This window comes from Tachypleus tridentatus, unplaced genomic scaffold (genome assembly GCF_004210375.1).
Source record: "Tachypleus tridentatus isolate NWPU-2018 unplaced genomic scaffold, ASM421037v1 Hic_cluster_1, whole genome shotgun sequence".
In the NCBI taxonomy this organism is placed as follows: Eukaryota; Metazoa; Arthropoda; class Merostomata; order Xiphosura; family Limulidae; genus Tachypleus; species Tachypleus tridentatus.
Window position 1 is genome coordinate 30,597,089 of NW_027467777.1, and position 22,109 is coordinate 30,619,197.

At 35.3% G+C, this 22,109-nt stretch overlaps 1 pseudogene across 1 annotated transcript in view; it reads right to left on the reverse strand.

Annotated features, from left to right (window-relative positions):
- Positions 1-22,109, reverse strand: part of LOC143241745 (SCY1-like protein 2) — an 80,069-nt pseudogene that overhangs the window by 11,560 nt on the left and 46,400 nt on the right. Inside the window, exon 11 of the transcript XR_013022265.1 lies at positions 19,596-19,746. The product of XR_013022265.1 is annotated as an SCY1-like protein 2 (transcript). The remainder of the gene's footprint in view (positions 1-19,595; positions 19,747-22,109) is intronic.

Here is a 22,109-nt window from a genome sequence, read left to right on the forward strand (position 1 = left end):
CACTAGATGTGTTATTATCAGTAGTAAGATGATGAGAATTCTCACTAGATGTGTTAATGATCACTAGTAAGGTGATGAGAATTCTCACAAGATGTGTTATTATCAGTAGTAAGATGATGAGGCTTCTTACTAGATGTGTTAATGATCACTAGTAAGATGATAAGGATTATCACTAGATGTGTTAATGATCACTACTAAGGTGATGAGGCTTCTCACTGGATGTGTTAATGATCACTAGTAAAGTGATGAGGCTTCTCACTAGATGTGTTAATGATCACTAGTGAGGTGATGAGGCTTTTCACTAGATGTGTTAATGATCACTAGTAAGGGGATGAGGCTTCTCAGTAGATGTGTTATTATCAGTAGTAAGATGATGAGGCTTCTCACTAGATGTGTTAATGATCACTAGTAAGATGATAAGGATTATCACTAGATGTGTTAATGATCACTACTAAGGTGATGAGGCTTCTCACTAGATGTGTTAATGATCACTAATAACGTGATGAGAATACTCACTAGATGTGTTAATGATCACTAGTAAGGTGATGAGACTTCTCACTAGATGTGTTAATGATGACTAGTAAGGTGATGAGAATACTCACTAGATGTTTTAATGATCACTAGTAAGGTGATGAGGCTTCTCACTAGATGTGTTAATGATCACTAGTAAGGCGATAAGGATTTTCACTAGATCTGTTAATGATCACTAGTAAGGTGATGAGGCTTCTCACTAGATGTGTTAATGATAACTAGTAAGGTGATGAGGCTTCTCTCTAGATGTGTTAATGATCACTAGTAAGGTGATGAGGCTTCTCACTAGATGTGTTAATGATAACTAGCAAGGTAATGAGGCTTCTCACTAGATGTGTTAATGATACTAGTAAGGTGATGAGGTATCTCACTAGATGTGTTAATGATCACTAGTAAAATGTTGAGGCTTCTTACTAGATGTGTTAATGATCACTAGTAAGGTGATGAAAATTCTCACTACATGTGTTAATGATCACTAGTAAGGTGATGAGGCTTCTCACTAGATGTGTTAATGATCACTAGTAAGGTGATGAGGCTTCTCACTAGATGTGTTAATGATGACTAGTAACGTGATGACAATTTTCACTAGATGTGTTAATGATCGCTAGTAAGGTGATGAGGCTCTCACTAGATGTGTTAATGATCACTAGTAAGGTGATGAGGCTTCTCACTAGATGTGTTAATGATCACTAGTAAGGCGATAAGGATTTTCACTAGATGTGTTAATGATCACTAGTAAGGTGATGAGGCTTCTCACTAGATGTGTTAATGATCACTAGTAAGGAGATGAGACTTCTCACTAGATGTGTTAATGATCACTAGTAAGGTGATGAGGCTTCTCACTAAATGTGTTAATGATCACAAGTAAGGTGATGAGAATTCTCACTAGATGTGTTAATGATCACTAGTAAGGTGATGAGGCTTCTCACTAGATGTGTTAATGATCACTAGTAAAGTGATGAGAATTCTCACTAGATATGTTAATGATCACTAGTAACGTGATGACAATTCTCACTAGATGTGTTAATGATCACTAGTAAGGTGATGAGGCTTCTCACTAAATGTGTTAATGATCACTAGTAAGGTGATGATGCTTTTCAATAGATGTGTTAATGATCAATAGTAAAGTGATGAGGATTTTCACTAGATGTGTTAATGATCACCAGCAAGGTGATGAGACTTCTCACTAAATTTGTTAATGATCACAAGTAAAGTGATGAGGCTTCTCACTAGATGTGTTAATGATCACAAGTAAGGTGATGAGGTTTCTCACTAGATGTGTTAATGATCACTAGTAAGGTGATGAGGATTCTCACTAGATGTGTTAATGATGACTAGTAACGTGATGAGAATACTCACTAGATGTGTTAATGATCACAAGTAAGGTGATGAGGCTTCTCACTAGATTTGTTAATGATAACTACTAAGGTGATGAGGCTTCTCTCTAGATGTGCTAATGATCACTAGTAAGGTGATGAGGCTTCTCACTACATGTGTTAATGATCAGTAGTAAGGTGATGAGGCTTCTCACTAGATGTGTTAATGATCACTAGTAACGTATTGACAATTCTCACTAGATGTGTTAATGATCGCTAGTAAGGTAATGAGGCTTCTCACTAGATGTGTTAATGATCACAAGTAAGGTGATGAGGCTTCTCACTAGATGTGTTAATGATCACTAGTAAGGTGATGAGGCTTCTCACTAGATGTGTTAATGATCACCAGTGAGGTTTTGAGGATTTTCACTAGATGTGTTAATGATCACTAGTAAGGTGATGAGGCTTCTCATTAGATGTGTTACTGATAACTAGTAACGTGATGAGAATACTCACTAGATGTGTTAATGATCACTAGTAAGGTGATGAGGCTTCTCACTAGATGTGTTAATGATCACTAGTAAGGCGATAAGGATTTTCACTAGATGTGTTAATGATAACTAGTAAGGTGATGAGGCTTCTCTCTAGATGTGTTAATGATCACTAGTAAGGTGATGAGGCTTCTCACTAGATGTGTTAATGATAACTAGTAAAATAATGAGGCTTCTCACTAGATGTGTTAATGATACTAGTAAGGTGATGAGGTCTCTCACTAGATGTGTTAATGATCACTAGTAAGATGTTGAGGCTTCTTACTAGATGTGTTAATGATCACTAGTAAGGTGATGAAAATTCTCACTACATGTTTTAATGATCAGTAGTAAGGTGATGAGGCTTCTCACTAGATGTGTTAATGATCACTAGAAAGGTGATGAGGCTTCTTACTAAATGTGTTAATGATCACTAGTAAGGTGATGAGGATTTTCACTAGATGTGTTAATGATCACTAGTAAGGTGATGAGGCTTCTCACTAGATGTGTTAATGATCACTAGTAAGGTGATGAGGCTTCTCACTAGATGTGTTAATGATCACAAGTAAGGTGATGAGGCTTCTCACTAGATGTGTTAATGATCACTAATAAGGTGATGAGAATTCTCACTAGATGTGTTAATGATCACTAGTAAGGTGATGAGAATAATCACTAGATATATTAATGATCACTAGTAAGGTGATGAGAATAATCACTAGATATATTAATGATCACTTATAAGGTGATGAGGCTTCTCACTAGATGTGTTAATGATCACTAGTAAGGTGATGAAACTTTTCAATAGATGTGTTAATGATCAATAGTAAAGTGATGAGAATTTTCACTAGATGTGTTAATGATCACCAGTAAGGTGATGAGACTTCTCACTAAATTTGTTAATGATCACTAGCAAAGTGATGAGGCTTCTCACTAGATGTGTTAATGATCACTAGTAAGGTGAACAGGCTTCTCACTAGATGTGTTAATGATCACTAGTAAGGTGATGAGGCTTTTCACTAGATGTGTGAATCATCACTATTAAGGTGATGAGGCTTCACTAGATGTGTTAATGATCACTAGTAACGTGATGAGAATTATCACCAGATGTGTTAATGATCACTAGTAAGGTGATGAGGCTTCTCACTAGATGTGTTAATGATCACTAGTAAGGTGATGAGGCTTCTCACGAGATGTGTTAATTATCACTATTAAGGTGATGAGGCTTCTTACTAGATGCGTTAATGATCACTAGTAAGGTTATGAGGCTTCTCACTAGATGTGTTAATGATCACTAGAAAAGTGATCAGGATTCTCACTAGATGTGTTAATGATCACCAGTAAGGTGATGAGACTTCTCACTAAATTTGTTAATGATCACTAGTAAAGTGATGAGGCTTCTCACTAGATGTGTTAATGATCACTAGTAACGTGATGACAATTCTCACTAGATGTGTTAATGATCACTAGTAAGGTGATGAGGCTTCTTACTAAATGTGTTAATGATCACTAGTAAGGTGATGAGGATTTTCACTAGATGTATTAATGATCACAAGTATGGTAATGAGACTTCTCACTAAATTTGTTAATGATCACTAGTAAAGTGATGAGGCTTCTCACTAGATGTGTTAATGATCACTAGTAAAGTGATGACAATTCTCCCTAAATGTGTTAATGATCACTTGTAACGTGATGAGAATTCTCACTAGATGTGTTAATGATCACTAGTAAGGTGATGAGGCTTTTCACTAGATGTGTTAATGATCACCAGTAAGGTAATGAGACTTCTCACTAAAGTTGTTAATGATCACTAGTAAAGTGATGAGGCTTCTCACTAGATGTGTTAATGATCACCAGTGAGGTTTTGAGGATTTTCACTAGATGTGTTAATGATCACTAGTAAGGTGATGAGGCTTCTCACTAGATCTGTTAATGATCACTAGTAAGGTGATGAGAATTCTCACTAGATGTGTTATTATCAGTAGTAAGATGATGAGAATTCTCACTAGATGTGTTAATGATCACTAGTAAGGTGATGAGAATTCTCACAAGATGTGTTAATGATCACTACTAAGGTGATGAGGCTTCTCACTGGATGTGTTAATGATCACTAGTAAAGTGATGAGGCTTCTCACTAGATGTGTTAATGATCACTAGTAAGGTGATGAGGCTTTCACTAGATGTGTTAATGATCACTAGTAAGGGATGAGGCTTCAGTAGATGTGTGAATCATCACTACTAAGGTGATGAGGCTTCTCACTAGATGTGTTAATGATCACTAGTAACGTGATGAGAATACTCACTAAATGTGTTAATGATCACTAGTAAGGTGATGAGACTTCTCACTAGATGTGTTAATGATGACTAGTAAGGTGATGAGAATACTCACTAGATGTTTTAATGATCACTAGTAAGGTGATGAGGCTTCTCACTAGATGTGTTAATGATCACTAGTAAGGCGATAAGGATTTTCACCACATCTGTTAATGATCACTAGTAAAATGATGAGGCTTCTCACTAGATGTGTTAATGATCAGTAGTAAGGTGATGAGGCTTCTCACTAGATGTGTTAATGATAACTAGTAAGGTGATGAGGCTTCTCTCTAGATGTGTTAATGATCACCAGTAAGGTGATGAGGCTTTTCACTAGATGTGTTAATGATAACTAACAAGGTAATGAGGCTTCTCACTAGATGTGTTAATGATACTAGTAAGGTGATGAGGTATCTCACTAGATGTGTTAATGATCACTAGTAAAATGTTGAGGCTTCTTACTAGATGTGTTAATGATAACTAGTAACGTGATGAGAATACTCACTAGATGTGTTAATGATCACTAGTAAGGTGATGAGGCTTCTCACTAGATGTGTTAATGATCACTAGTAAGGCGATAAGAATTTTCACTAGATGTGTTAATGATAACTAGTAAGGTGATGAGGCTTCTCTCTAGATGTGTTAATGATCACTAGTAAGGTGATGAGGCTTCTCACTAGATGTGTTAATGATAACTAGTAAAATAATGAGGCTTCTCACTAGATGTGTTAATGATACTAGTAAGGCGATAAGGATTTTCACCACATCTGTTAATGATCACTAGTAAAATGATGAGGCTTCTCACTAGATGTGTTAATGATCAGTAGTAAGGTGATGAGGCTTCTCACTAGATCTGTTAATGATCACTAGTAAGGTGATGAGGCTTCTCACTAGATCTGTTAATGATCACTAGTAAGGTGATGAGAATTCTCACTAGATGTGTTATTATCAGTAGTAAGATGATGAGAATTCTCACTAGATGTGTTAATGATCACTAGTAAGGTGATGAGAATTCTCACAAGATGTGTTATTATCAGTAGTAAGATGATGAGGCTTCTTACTAGATGTGTTAATGATCACTAGTAAGATGATAAGGATTATCACTAGATGTGTTAATGATCACTACTAAGGTGATGAGGCTTCTCACTGGATGTGTTAATGATCACTAGTAAAGTGATGAGGCTTCTCACTAGATGTGTTAATGATCACTAGTGAGGTGATGAGGCTTTTCACTAGATGTGTTAATGATCACTAGTAAGGGGATGAGGCTTCTCAGTAGATGTGTTATTATCAGTAGTAAGATGATGAGGCTTCTCACTAGATGTGTTAATGATCACTAGTAAGATGATAAGGATTATCACTAGATGTGTTAATGATCACTACTAAGGTGATGAGGCTTCTCACTAGATGTGTTAATGATCACTAATAACGTGATGAGAATACTCACTAGATGTGTTAATGATCACTAGTAAGGTGATGAGACTTCTCACTAGATGTGTTAATGATGACTAGTAAGGTGATGAGAATACTCACTAGATGTTTTAATGATCACTAGTAAGGTGATGAGGCTTCTCACTAGATGTGTTAATGATCACTAGTAAGGCAATAAGGATTTTCACTAGATCTGTTAATGATCACTAGTAAGGTGATGAGGCTTCTCACTAGATGTGTTAATGATAACTAGTAAGGTGATGAGGCTTCTCTCTAGATGTGTTAATGATCACTAGTAAGGTGATGAGGCTTCTCACTAGATGTGTTAATGATAACTAGCAAGGTAATGAGGCTTCTCACTAGATGTGTTAATGATACTAGTAAGGTGATGAGGTATCTCACTAGATGTGTTAATGATCACTAGTAAAATGTTGAGGCTTCTTACTAGATGTGTTAATGATCACTAGTAAGGTGATGAAAATTCTCACTACATGTGTTAATGATCACTAGTAAGGTGATGAGGCTTCTCACTAGATGTGTTAATGATCACTAGTAAGGTGATGAGGCTTCTCACTATATGTGTTAATGATCACCAGTGAGGTTTTGAGGATTTTCACTAGATGTGTTAATGATCACTAGTAAGGTGATGAGGCTTCTCACTAGATGTGTTAATGATGACTAGTAACGTGATGACAATGCTCACTAGATGTGTTAATGATCGCTAGTAAGGTAATGAGGCCTCTCACTAGATGTGTTAATGATCACTAGTAAGGTGATGAGGCTTCTCACTAGATGTGTTAATGATCACTAGTAAGGCGATAAGGATTTTCACTAGATGTGTTAATGATCACTAGTAAGGTGATGAGGCTTCTCACTAGATGTGTTAATGATCACTAGTAAGGAGATGAGACTTCTCACTAGATGTGTTAATGATCACTAGTAAGGTGATGAGGCTTCTCACTAAATGTGTTAATGATCACAAGTAAGGTGATGAGAATTCTCACTAGATGTGTTAATGATCACTAGTAAGGTGATGAGGCTTCTCACTAGATGTGTTAATGATCACTAGTAAAGTGATGAGAATTCTCACTAGATATGTTAATGATCACTAGTAACGTGATGACAATTCTCACTAGATGTGTTAATGATCACTAGTAAGGTGATAAGGCTTCTTACTAAATGTGTTAATGATCACTAGTAAGGTGATGATGCTTTTCAATAGATGTGTTAATGATCAATAGTAAAGTGATGAGGATTTTCACTAGATGTGTTAATGATCACCAGCAAGGTGATGAGACTTCTCACTAAATTTGTTAATGATCACAAGTAAAGTGATGAGGCTTCTCACTAGATGTGTTAATGATCACAAGTAAGGTGATGAGGTTTCACTAGATGTGTTAATGATCACTAGTAAGGTGATGAGGATTCTCACTAGATGTGTTAATGATGACTAGTAACGTGATGAGAATACTCACTAGATGTGTTAATGATCACAAGTAAGGTGATGAGGCTTCTCACTAGATTTGTTAATGATAACTACTAAGGTGATGAGGCTTCTCTCTAGATGTGCTAATGATCACTAGTAAGGTGATGAGGCTTCTCACTAGATGTGTTAATGATCACTAGTAACGTATTGACAATTCTCACTAGATGTGTTAATGATCGCTAGTAAGGTAATGAGGCTTCTCACTAGATATGTTAATGATCACAAGTAAGGTGATGAGGCTTCTCACTAGATGTGTTAATGATCACTAGTAAGGTGATGAGGCTTCTCACTAGATGTGTTAATGATCACCAGTGAGGTTTTGAGGATTTTCACTAGATGTGTTAATGATCACTAGTAAGGTGATGAGGCTTCTCATTAGATGTGTTACTGATAACTAGTAACGTGATGAGAATACTCACTAGATGTGTTAATGATCACTAGTAAGGTGATGAGGCTTCTCACTAGATGTGTTAATGATCACTAGTAAGGCGATAAGAATTTTCACTAGATGTGTTAATGATAACTAGTAAGGTGATGAGGCTTCTCTCTAGATGTGTTAATGATCACTAGTAAGGTGATGAGGCTTCTCACTAGATGTGTTAATGATAACTAGTAAAATAATGAGGCTTCTCACTAGATGTGTTAATGATACTAGTAAGGTGATGAGGCTTCTCACTAGATGTGTTAATGATCACTAGTAAGATGTTGAGGCTTCTTACTAGATGTGTTAATGATCACTAGTAAGGTGATGAAAATTCTCACTACATGTTTTAATGATCAGTAGTAAGGTGATGAGGCTTCTCACTAGATGTGTTAATGATCACTAGAAAGGTGATAAGGCTTCTTACTAAATGTGTTAATGATCACTAGTAAGGTGATGAGGATTTTCACTAGATGTGTTAATGATCGCTAGTAAGGTGATGAGGCTTCTCACGAGATGTGTTAATGATCACTAGTAAGGTGATGAGGCTTCTCACTAGATGTGTTAATGATCACTAGTAAGGTGATGAGGCTTCTCACTAGATGTGTTAATGATCACTAATAAGGTGATGAGAATTCTCACTAGATGTGTTAATGATCACTAGTAAGGTGATGAGAATAATCACTAGATATATTAATGATCACTAGTAAGGTGATGAGAATAATCACTAGATATATTAATGATCACTTATAAGGTGATGAGGCTTCTCACTAGATGTGTTAATGATCACTAGTAAGGTGATGAAACTTTTCAATAGATGTGTTAATGATCAATAGTAAAGTGATGAGAATTTTCACTAGATGTGTTAATGATCACCAGTAAGGTGATGAGACTTCTCACTAAATTTGTTAATGATCACTAGCAAAGTGATGAGGCTTCTCACTAGATGTGTTAATGATCACTAGTAAGGTGAACAGGCTTCTCATTAGATGTGTTAATGATCACTAGTAAGGTGATGAGGCTTTTCACTAGATGTGTGAATCATCACTATTAAGGTGATGAGGCTTCTCACTAGATGTGTTAATGATCACTAGTAACGTGATGAGAATTATCACCAGATGTGTTAATGATCACTAGTAAGGTGATGAGGCTTCTCACTAGATGTGTTAATGAACACTAGTAAGGTGATGAGGCTTCTCACGAGATGTGTTAATTATCACTATTAAGGTGATGAGGCTTCTTACTAGATGCGTTAATGATCACTAGTAAGGTTATGAGGCTTCTCACTAGATGTGTTAATGATCACTAGAAAAGTGATCAGGATTCTCACTAGATGTGTTAATGATCACCAGTAAGGTGATGAGACTTCTCACTAAATTTGTTAATGATCACTAGTAAAGTGATGAGGCTTCTCACTAGATGTGTTAATGATCACTAGTAACGTGATGACAATTCTCACTAGATGTGTTAATGATCACTAGTAAGGTGATGAGGCTTCTTACTAAATGTGTTAATGATCACTAGTAAGGTGATGAGGATTTTCACTAGATGTGTTAATGATCACAAGTATGGTAATGAGACTTCTCACTAAATTTGTTAATGATCACTAGTAAAGTGATGAGGCTTCTCACTAGATGTGTTAATGATCACTAGTAAAGTGATGACAATTCTCCCTAAATGTGTTAATGATCACTTGTAACGTGATGAGAATTCTCACTAGATGTGTTAATGATCACTAGTAAGGTGATGAGGCTTTTCACTAGATGTGTTAATGATCAATAGTAAAGTGATGAGGATTTTCACTAGATGTGTTAATGATCACCAGTAAGGTAATGAGACTTCTCACTAAAGTTGTTAATGATCACTAGTAAAGTGATGAGGCTTCTCACTAGATGTGTTAATGATCACTAGTAAGGTGATGAGACTTCTCACTAAATTTGTTAATGATCACTAGTAAAGTGATGAGGCTTCTCACTAGATGTGTTAATGATCACAAGTAAGGTGATGAGGTTTCTCACTAGATGTGTTAATGATCACTAGTAAGGTGATGAGGCTTTTCACTAGATGTGTTAATGATCAATAGTAAAGTGATGAGGATTTTCACTAGATGTGTTAATGATCACCAGTAAGGTAATGAGACTTCTCACTAAATTTGTTAATGATCACTAGTAAAGTGATGAGGCTTCTCACTAGATGTGTTAATGATCACTAGTAACGTGATGACAATTCTCACTAGATGTGTTAATGATCACTAGTAAGGTAATGAGGCTTCTTACTAAATGTGTTAATGATCACTAGTAAGGTGATGAGGATTTTCACTAGATGTGTTAATGATCACCAGTAAGGTAATGAGACTTCTCACTAAATTTGTAATGATCACTAGTAAAGTGATCAGGCTTCTCACTAGATGTGTTAATGATCACTAGTAACGTGATGACAATTCTCACTAGATGTGTTAATGATCACTAGTAAGGTGATGAGGCTTCTTACTAAATGTGTTAATGATCACTAGTAAGGTGATGAAGATTTTCACTAGATGTGTTAATGATCACCAGTAAGGTAATGAGACTTCTCACTAAATTTGTTAATGATCACTAGTAAAGTGATGAGGCTTCTCACTAGATGTGTTAATGATCACTAGTAAAGTGATGACAATTCTCCCTAGATGTGTTAATGATCACTTGTAACGTGATGAGAATTCTCACTAGATGTGTTAATGATCACTAGTAAGGTGATGAGGCTTTTCACTAGATGTGTTAATGATCAATAGTAAAGTGATGAGGATTTTCACTAGATGTGTTAATGATCACCAGTAAGGTAATGAGACTTCTCACTAAATTTGTTAATGATCACTAGTAAAGTGATGAGGCTTCTCACTAGATGTGTTAATGATCACTAGTAACGTGATGACAATTCTCACAAGATGTGTTAATGATCACTAGTAAGGTGATGAGGCTTCTTACTAAATGTGTTAATGATCACTAGTAAGGTGATGAGGATTTTCACTAGATGTGTTAATGATCGATAGTAAGGTGATGAGGCTTCTCAATAGATGTGTTAATGATCACTAGTAAGGTGATGAGGCTTCTCACTAGATGTGTTAATGATCACTAAAAAGGTGATGAGGTTTCTCACGAGATGTGTTAATGATCACTATTAAGGTGATGAGACTTTTTACTAAATGTGTTAATGATCACTAGTAAGGTGATGAAGCTTCTCACTAGATGTGTTAATGATCACTAGTAAGGTGATGAGGCTTCTCACTAGATGTGTTAATGATCACTAGTAAGGTGATGAGGCTTCTCACTAGATGTGTTAATGATCACAAGTAAGGTGATGAGAATTCTCACTAGATGTGTTAATGATAACTTGTAACGTGATGAGAATTCTCACTAGATAAGTTAATGATCACTTATAAGGTAATGAGGCTTCTTACTAGATGCGTTAATGATCACTAGTAAGGTTATGAGGCTTCTCACTAGATGTGTTAATGATCACTAGAAAAGTGATCAGGATTCTCACTAGATGTGTTAATGATCACCAGTAAGGTGATGAAACTTCTCACTAAATTTGTTAATGATCACTAGTAAAGTGATGAGGCTTCTCACTAGATGTGTTAATGATCACAAGTAAGGTGATGAGGTTTCACAATAGATGTGTTAATGATCACTAGTAAGGTGATGAGGCTTCTCACTAGATGTGTTAATGATGACTACTAACGTGATGAGAATACTCACTAGATGTGTTAATTATGACTACTAACGTGATGAGAATACTCACTAGATGTGTTAATGAAAACTTGTAACGTGATGAGAATCTTCACTAGATATGTTAATGATCACTTATAAGGTGATGAGGCTTCTCACTAGATGTGTTAATGATCACTAGTAAGGTGATGAGAATTCTCACTAGATGTGTTAATGATAACTTGTAACGTCATGAGAATTCTCACTAGATATGTTAATGATCACTTATAAGGTAATGAGGCTTCTCACTAGATGTGTTAATGATCACTAGTAAGGTGATGAGGCTTTTCACAAGATGTGTTAATGATCAATAGTAAAGTGAAGAGGATTTTCAATAGATGTGTTAATGATCACCAGTAAGGTGATGAGACTTCTCACTAAATTTGTTAATTATCACTAGTAAAGTGATGAGACTTCTCACTAGATGTGTTAATGATCACTAGTAAGGTGATGAGGCTTTTCACTAGATGTGTTAATGATCAATAGTAAAGTGATGAGGATTTTCACTAGATGTGTTAATGATCACCAGTAAGGTGATGAGACTTCTCACTAAATTTGTTAATGATCACTAGTAAAGTGATGAGGCTTCTCACTAGATGTGTTAATGATCACTAGTAAGGTGATGAGGCTTCTCACTAGATGTGTTAATGATCACTAGTAAGGTGATGAGAATTCTCACTAGATGTGTTAATGATAACTTGTAACGTGATGAGGCTTCTCACAAGATGTGTTAATTATCACTATTAAGGTGATGAGGCTTCTTACTAGATGCGTTAATGATCACTAGTAAGGTTATGAGGCTTCTCACTAGATGTGTTAATGATCACTAGAAAAGTGATCAGGATTCTCACTAGATGTGTTAATGATCACCAGTAAGGTGATGAAACTTCTCACTAAATTTGTTAATGATCACTAGTAAAGTGATGAGGCTTCTCACTAGATGTGTTAATGATCACAAGTAAGGTGATGAGGTTTCTCACTAGTTGTGTTAATGATCACTAGTAAGGTGATGAGGCTTCTCACTAGATGTGTTAATGATGACTAGTAACGTGATGAGAATACTCACTAGATGTGTTAATTATGACTACTAACGTGATGAGAATACTCACTAGATGTGTTAATGAAAACTTGTAACGTGATGAGAATTTCCACTAGATATGTTAATGATCACTTAAAAGGTGATGAGGCTTCTCACTAGATGTGGTAATGATCACTAGTAAGGTGATGAGAATTCTCACTAGATGTATTAATGATCACTAGTAAGGTGATGAGGCTTCTCACTAGATGTGTTAATGATCACTAGTAAGGTGATGAGAATTCTCACTAGATGTGTTAATGATAACTTGTAACGTGATAAGAATTCTCACTAGATATATTAATGATCACTTATAAGGTAATGAGGCTTCTCACTAGAGGTGTTAATGATCACTAATAAGGTGATGAGGCTTTTCACTAGATGTGTTAATGATCAATAGTAAAGTGAAGAGGATTTTCACTAGATGTGTTAATGATCACAAGTAAGGTGATGAGGTTTCTCACTAGATGTGTTAATGATCACTAGTAAGGTGATGAGGCTTCTCACTAGATGTGTTAATGATGACTACTAACGTGATGAGAATACTCAGTAGATGTGTTAATGATCAGGAGTAAGGTGATGAGGCTTCTCACTAGATGTGTGAATCATCACTATTAAGGTGATGAGGCTTCTCACTAGATGTGTTAATGATCACTAGTGAGGTGATGAGGCTTCTCACTAGATGTGTTAATGATCACTAGTAAGGTGATGAGGCTTCTCACTAGATGTGTTAATGATCACTATTAAGGTGATGAGTCTTCTCACAATATGTGTTAATTATCACTATTAAGGTGATGAGGCTTCTGACTAGATGCATTAATGATCACTAGTAAGGTTATGAGGCTTCTCACTAGATGTGTTAATGATCACTAGTAAAGTGATAAGGCTTCTCACTAGATGTGTTAATATCACAAGTAAGGTGATGAGGTTTCTCACTAGATGTGTTAATGATCACTAAGAATGTGATGAGGCTTCTCACTAGTTGTGTTAATGATCACTAGTAAGGTGATGAGGCTTCTCACTAGATGTGTTAATGATGACTACTAACGTGATGAGAATACTCACTAGATGTGTTAATGATCAGTAGTAAGGTGATGAGGCTTCTCTTAGATGTGTTAATGATCACTAGAAAGGTGATGAGGCTTCTTACTAGATGTGTTAATGAAAACTAGTAAGGTAATGAGGCTTCTCACTAGATGTGTTAATGATCACTAGTAAGGTGATGAGAATTCTCACTAGATGTGTTAATGATCACTTGTAACGTGATGAGAATTCTCACTAGATGTGTTAATGATCACTAGTAAGGTGATGAGGCTTCTCACTAGATGTGTTAATGATCACTATTAAGGTGATGAGTCTTCTCACAATATGATGAGGCTTTTCACTAGATGTGTTAATGATCAATAGTAAAATGAAGAGGATTTTCACTAAATTTGTTAATTATCACTAGTAAAGTGATGAGGCTTCTCACTAGATGTGTTAATGATCACTAGAAAAGTGATGAGGCTTCTCACTAGATGTGTTAATGATCACTAGTAAGGTGATGAGAATTCTCACTAGATGTGTTAATGATAACTTATAACGTGATGAGAATCCTCACTAGATATGTTAATGATCACTTATAAAACGATGAGACTTCTCACTAGATGTGTTCATGATCACTAGTAAGGTGATGAGGCTTTTCACTAGATGTGTTAATGATCAATAGTAAAGTGATGAGGATTTTCACTAGATGTGTTAATGATCACCAGTAAGGTGATGAGACTTCTCACTAAATTTGTTAATGATCACTAGTAAAGTGATGAGGCTTCTCACTAGATGTGTTAATGATCACAAGTAAGGTGATGAGGTTTCTCACTAGATGTGTTAATGATCACTAGTAAGGTGATGAGGCTTCTCACTAGATGTGTTAATGATGACTACTAACGTGATGAGAATACTCAGTAGATGTGTTAATGATCAGGAGTAAGGTGATGAGGCTTCTCACTAGATGTGTTAATGATCAGGAGTAAGGTGATGAGGCTTCTCACTAGATGTGTTAATGATAACTACTAAGGTGATGAGGCTTCTGTCTAGATGTGTTAATGATCACTAGTGAGGTGATGAGGTTTCTCACTAGATGTGTTAATGATCACTAGTAAGGTGATGAGAATTCTCACAATATGATGAGATGTGTTAATGATCACTAGTAAGGTTATGAGGCTTCTCACCAGATGTGTTAATGATCACTAGTAAGGTGATGAGAATTCTCACTAGATGTGTTAATGATCACTTGTAACGTGATGAGAATTCTCACTAGATATGTTAATGATCACTTATAAGGTGATGATGCTTCTCACTAGATGTGTTAATGATCATTAGTAAGGAGATGAGGCTTTTCACTAGATGTGTTAATGATCAATAGTAAAGTGATGAGGATTTTCACTAGATGTGTTAATGATCACCAGTAAGGTGATGAGACTTCTCACTAAATTTGTTAATGATCACTAGTAACGTGATGAGAATTCTCACTAAATGTGTTAATGATCACTAGTAAGGTGATGAGGCTTCTCACGAGATGTGTTAATTATCATTATTAAGGTGATGAGGCTACTTACTGGATGCGTTAATGATCACTAGTAAGGTTATGAGTCTTCTCACTAGATGTGTTAATGATCACTAGAAAAGTGATCAGGATTCTCACTAGATGTGTTAATGATCACCAGTAATGTGATGAGACTTCTCACTAAATTTGTTAATGATCACTAGTAAAGTGATGAGGCTTCTCACTAGATGTGTTAATGATCACTAGTAAGGTGATGAGAATTCTCACTAGATGTGTTAATGATAACTTGTAACGTGATGAGGCTTCTCACAAGATGTGTTAATTATCACTATTAAGGTGATGAGGCTTCTTACTAGATGCGTTAATGATCACTAGTAAGGTTATGAGGCTTCTCACTAGATGTGTTAATGATCACTAGAAAAGTGATCAGGATTCTCACTAGATGTGTTAATGATCACCAGTAAGGTGATGAAACTTCTCACTAAATTTGTTAATGATCACTAGTAAAGTGATGAGGCTTCTCACAAGATGTGTTAATGATCACAAGTAAGGTGATGAGGTTTCTCACTAGATGTGTTAATGATCACTAGTAAGGTGATGAGGCATCTCACTAGTTGTGTTAATGATCACTAGTAAGGTGATGAGGCTTCTCACTAGATGTGTTAATGATGACTACTAACGTGATGAGAATACTCACTAGATGTGTTAATTATGACTACTAACGTGATGAGAATACTCACTAGATGTGTTAATGAAAACTTGTAACGTGATGAGAATCTTCACTAGATATGTTAATGATCACTTAAAAGGTGATGAGGCTTCTCACTAGATGTGGTAATGATCACTAGTAAGGTGATGAGAATTCTCACTAGATGTATTAATGATCACTAGTAAGGTGATGAGGCTTCTCACTAGATGTGTTAATGATCACTAGTAAGGTGATGAGAATTCTCACTAGATGTGTTAATGATCACTAGTAAGGTGATGAGGCTTCTCACTAGATGTGTTAATGATCACTAGTAAGGTGATGAGAATTCTCACTAGATGTGTTAATGATAACTTGTAACGTGATGAGAATTCTCACTAGATATGTTAATGATCACTTATAAGGTAATGAGGCTTCTCACTACAGGTGTTAATGATCACTAGTAAGGTGATGAGGCTTTTCACTAGATGTGTTAATGATCAATAGTAAAGTGAAGAGGATTTTCACTAGATGTGTTAATGATCACAAGTAAGGTGATGAGGTTTCTCACTAGATGTGTTAATGATGACTACTAACGTGATGAGAATACTCAGTAGATGTGTTAATGATCAGGAGTAAGGTGATGAGGCTTCTCACTAGATGTGTGAATCATCACTATTAAGGTGATGAGGCTTCTCACTAGATGTGTTAATGATCACTAGTGAGGTGATGAGGCTTCACACTAGATGTGTTAATGATCACTAGTAAGGTGATGAGGCTTCTCACTAGATGTGTTAATGATCACTATTAAGGTGATGAGTCTTCTCACAATATGTGTTAATTATCACTATTAAGGTGATGAGGCTTCTGACTAGATGCATTAATGATCACTAGTAAGGTTATGAGGCTTCTCACTAGATGTGTTAATGATCACTAGTAAAGTGATAAGGCTTCTCACTAGATGTGTTAATATCACAAGTAAGGTGATGAGGTTTCTCACTAGATGTGTTAATGATCACTAAGAATGTGATGAGGCTTCACTAGTTGTGTTAATGATCACTAGTAAGGTGATGAGGCTTCTCACTAGATGTGTTAATGATGACTACTAACGTGATGAGAATACTCACTAGATGTGTTAATGATCAGTAGTAAGGTGATGAGGCTTCTCTTTAGATGTGTTAATGATCACTAGAAAGGTGATGAGGCTTCTTACTAGATGTGTTAATGAAAACTAGTAAGGTAATGAGGCTTCTCACTAGATGTGTTAATGATCACTAGTAAGGTGATGAGAATTCTCACTAGATGTGTTAATGATCACTTGTAACGTGATGAGAATTCTCACTAGATGTGTTAATGATCACTAGTAAGGTGATGAGACTTCTCACTAGATGTGTTAATGATCACCATTAAGGTGATGAGTCTTCTCACAATATGATGAGGTTTTCACTAGATGTGTTAATGATCAATAGTAAAATGAAGAGGATTTTCACTAAATTTGTTAATTATCACTAGTAAAGTGATGAGGCTTCTCACTAGATGTGTTAATGATCACTAGAAAAGTGATGAGGCTTCTCACTAGATGTGTTAATGATCACTAGTAAGGTGATGAGAATTCTCACTAGATGTGATAATGATAACTTATAACGTGATGAGAATCCTCACTAGATATGTTAATGATCACTTATAAAACGATGAGACTTCACTAGATGTGTTCATGATCACTAGTAAGGTGATGAGGCTTTTCACTAGATGTGTTAATGATCAATAGTAAAGTGATGAGGATTTTCACTAGATGTGTTAATGATCACCAGTAAGGTGATGAGACTTCTCACTAAATTTGTTAATGATCACTAGTAAAGTGATGAGGCTTCTCACTAGATGTGTTAATGATCACAAGTAAGGTGATGAGGTTTCTCACTAGATGTGTTAATGATCACTAGTAAGGTGATGAGGCTTCTCACTAGATGTGTTAATGATGACTACTAACGTGATGAGAATACTCAGTAGATGTGTTAATGATCAGGAGTAAGGTGATGAGGCTTCTCACCAGATGTGTTAATGATCAGGAGTAAGGTGATGAGGCTTCTCACTAGATGTGTTAATGATAACCACTAAGGTGATGAGGCTTCTGTCTAGATGTGTTAATGATCACTAGTGAGGTGATGAGGTTTCACACTAGATGTGTTAATGATCACTAGTAAGGTGATGAGAATTCTCACAATATGATGAGATGTGTTAATGATCACTAGTAAGGTTATGAGGCTCTCACTAGATGTGTTAATGATCACCAGTAAGGTGATGAGAATTCTCACTAGATGTGTTAATGATCACTTGTAACGTGATGAGAATTCTCACTAGATATGTTAATGATCACTTATAAGGTGATGATGCTTCTCACTAGATGTGTTAATGATCATTAGTAAGGAGATGAGGCTTTTCACTAGATGTGTTAATGATCAATAGTAAAGTGATGAGGATTTTCACTAGATGTGTTAATGATCACCAGTAAGGTGATGAGACTTCTCACTAAATTTGTTAATGATCACTTGTAACGTGATGAGAATTCTCACTAAATGTGTTAATGATCACTAGTAAGGTGATGAGGCTTCTCACGAGATGTGTTAATTATCATTATTAAGGTGATGAGGCTACTTACTGGATGCGTTAATGATCACTAGTAAGGTTATGAGTCTTCTCACTAGATGTGTTAATGATCACTAGAAAAGTGATCAGGATTCTCACTAGATGTGTTAATGATCACCAGTAATGTGATGAGACTTCTCACTAGATATGTTAATGATCACTAAGAAGGTGATGAGGCTTCTCACTTGTTGTGTTAATGATCACTAGTAAGGTGATGAGGCTTCTCACTAGATGTGTTAATGATAACTAGTAAGGTAATGAGGCTTCTCACTAGATGTGTTAATGATCAATAGTAAAGTGATGAGGATTTTCACTAGATGTGTTAATGATCACTAGTAAGGTGATGAAGCTTCTCGCGAGATGTACTAATTATCACTATTAAGGTGATGAGGCTTCTTACTAGATGCGTTAATGATCACTAGTAAGGTTATGAGGCTTCTCACTAGATGTGTTAATGATCACTAGAAAAGTGATCAGGATTCTCACTAGATGTGTTAATGATCACCAGTAAGGTGATGAGGCTTCTCACTACATGTGTTAATGATCACTAGTAAGGTAATGAGGCTTCTCACCAGATGTGTTAATGATCACTAGTAAGGCGATGAGGTTTCTCACCAGATGTGTTAATGATCACTAGTAAGGTGATGAGGATTTTCACTAGATGTGTTAATTATTAAAAAAAATTACTATTGAAGATATCAGTAATCATTTGAAAGGCATCTAGGGATTTTTGTATTAACTTGGAATCAGGTCTGCGATTCTAGTATCTTCCTTTAGTTTCTGTTAAGACCTACCAATTGCACAAACAATAGGATATTCATTTACGTTCTAAACTACGAATAAATTATTTAATATTATTTTGAAAATACCACTTACTTACTACGGGCATCAATATGAGTGGGTCGTGAAGTTTCGCTTTATTTAGCATTGGTAGAACCTCATCCAAGATGTCTGTTTTCTCCAGCTTATCTATTATCTTCTCAATACACATCAAAGCGTTTGCTTGGACATGGACAACAGAATCTTCCTATAGAGTGAGAAAATATCTCGTGAGTAAATCCACAAAAAACACAAACATTGATATCAAAGTTCAATTTAGAAACACTCGATGAATATTATCCATATTTAATGAAAGACGAACGTCATAAAAACTACATGATAGTTGTTCAAAACATCAAAAACCATGAGCATATTGGTTAAACCGTACATCATAGTTATCAAAAGAAACACCAAGAACCATAAGAATGTTAGTTAATCCTTACATCATAGTTATCAAAAGAAACACCAAGAACCATGAGAATGTTAGTTAAACCTTACATCATAGTTATCAAAAGAAACACCAAGAACCATGAGAATGTTAGTTAAACCTTACATCATAGTTATCAAAAGAAACACCAAGAACCTTAAGAATGTTAGTTAAACCTTTCATCACAGCTATCAAAAGAAACACCAAGAACCATGAGAATGTTAGTTAAACCTTACATCATAGTTATCAAAAGAAACACCAAGAACCATGAGAATGTTAGTTAAACCTTACATTATAGTTATCAAAAGAAACACCAAGAACCTTAAGAATGTTAGTTAAACCTTACATCATAGTTATCAAAAGAAACACCAAGAACCATGAGAATGTTAGTTAAACCTTACATTATAGTTACCAAAAGAAACACCAAGAACCATGAGAATGTTAGTTAATCCTTATATCATAGCTATCAAAAGAAACATCAAGAACCATGAGAATATTAGTTAAACCTTACATCACAGCTATCAAAAGAAACATCAAGAACCATGAGAATGTTAGTTAAACCATACATCATAGCTATCAAAAGAAACACCAAGAACCATGAGAATGTTAGTTAAACCTTACATCATAGCTATCAAAAGAAACACCAAGAACCATAAGAATGTTAGTTAAACCTTACATCACAGCTATCAAAAGAAACACCAAGAACCATGAGAATGTTAAACCTTACATCAGTAGCTATCAAAAGAAACATCAAGAACCTTGAGAATGTTAGTTAAACCTTATATCAAAGCTATCAAAAGAAACACCAAGAACCATGAGAATGTTAGTTAAACCTTACATCATAGTTATCAAAAGAACATCAAGAACCATGAGAATATTAGTTAAACCTTACATCATAGCTATCAAAAGAAACACCAAGAACCATGAGAATATTAGTTAAACCTTACATCATAGCTATCAAAAGAAACACCAAAAACCATAAGAATATTAGTTAAACCTTACATCATAGCTATCAAAAGAAACATCAAGAACCATAAGAATGTTAGTTAAACTTTACATCGTAGCTATTAAAAGAAACACCAAGAACCATGAGAATGTTAGTTAAACCTTACATCGTAGCTATCAAAAGAAACATCAAGAACCATGAGAGTGTTAAACCTTATATCATAGTTATCAAAAGAAACATCAAGAACCATAAGAATGTTAGTTAAACCTTACATCATAGTTATCAAAAGAAACACCAAGAACCATGAGAATGTTAGTTAAACTTACATCGTAGTTATCAAAAGAACCACCAAAAACCATGAGAATGTTAGTTAAACCTTACATCACAGCTATCAAAAGAAACACCAAGAACCATGAGAATGTTAAACCTTACATCGTAGCTATCAAAAGAAACATGAAGAACCATGAGAATGTTAGTTAAACCTTACATCATAGTTATCACAAGAAACACCAAAAACCACCAGAATGTTAGTTAAACCTTACATCGTAGCTATTAAAAGAAACATCAAGAACCATGAAAATGTTAAACATTACATCATAGCTGTCAAAAGAAACATCAAGAACCATAACAATGTTAGTTAAACCTTTACATCACAGCTATCAAAAGAAACGCCAAGAACCAAGAGAATGTTAGTTAAACCTTACATCGTAGCTATCAAAAGAAACATCAAGAACCATGAGAATGTTAGTTAAACCTTATATCAAAGCTATAAAAAAAAACACCAAGAACCATGAGAATGTTAGTTAAACCTTACATCATAGTTATCAAAAGAAACACCAAAAACCATGAGAATGTTAGTTAAACCTTATATCAAAGCTATCAAAAGAAACACCAAGAACCATGAGAATATTAGTTAAACCTTACATCATAGTTATCAAAACAAACACCAAAAACCATGAGAATATTAGTTAAACCTTACATCGTAGCTATCAAAAGAAACATCAAAAACCATGAGAATGTTAAACCTTACATCATAGTTATCAAAAGAAACACCAAGAACCATGGGAATGTTAGTTAAACCTTACATCATAGTTATCAAAAGAAACACCAAGAACCATGAGAATGTTAGTTAAACATTACATCATAGCTGTCAAAAGAAACATCAAGAACCATAACAATGTTAGTTAAACTTTACATC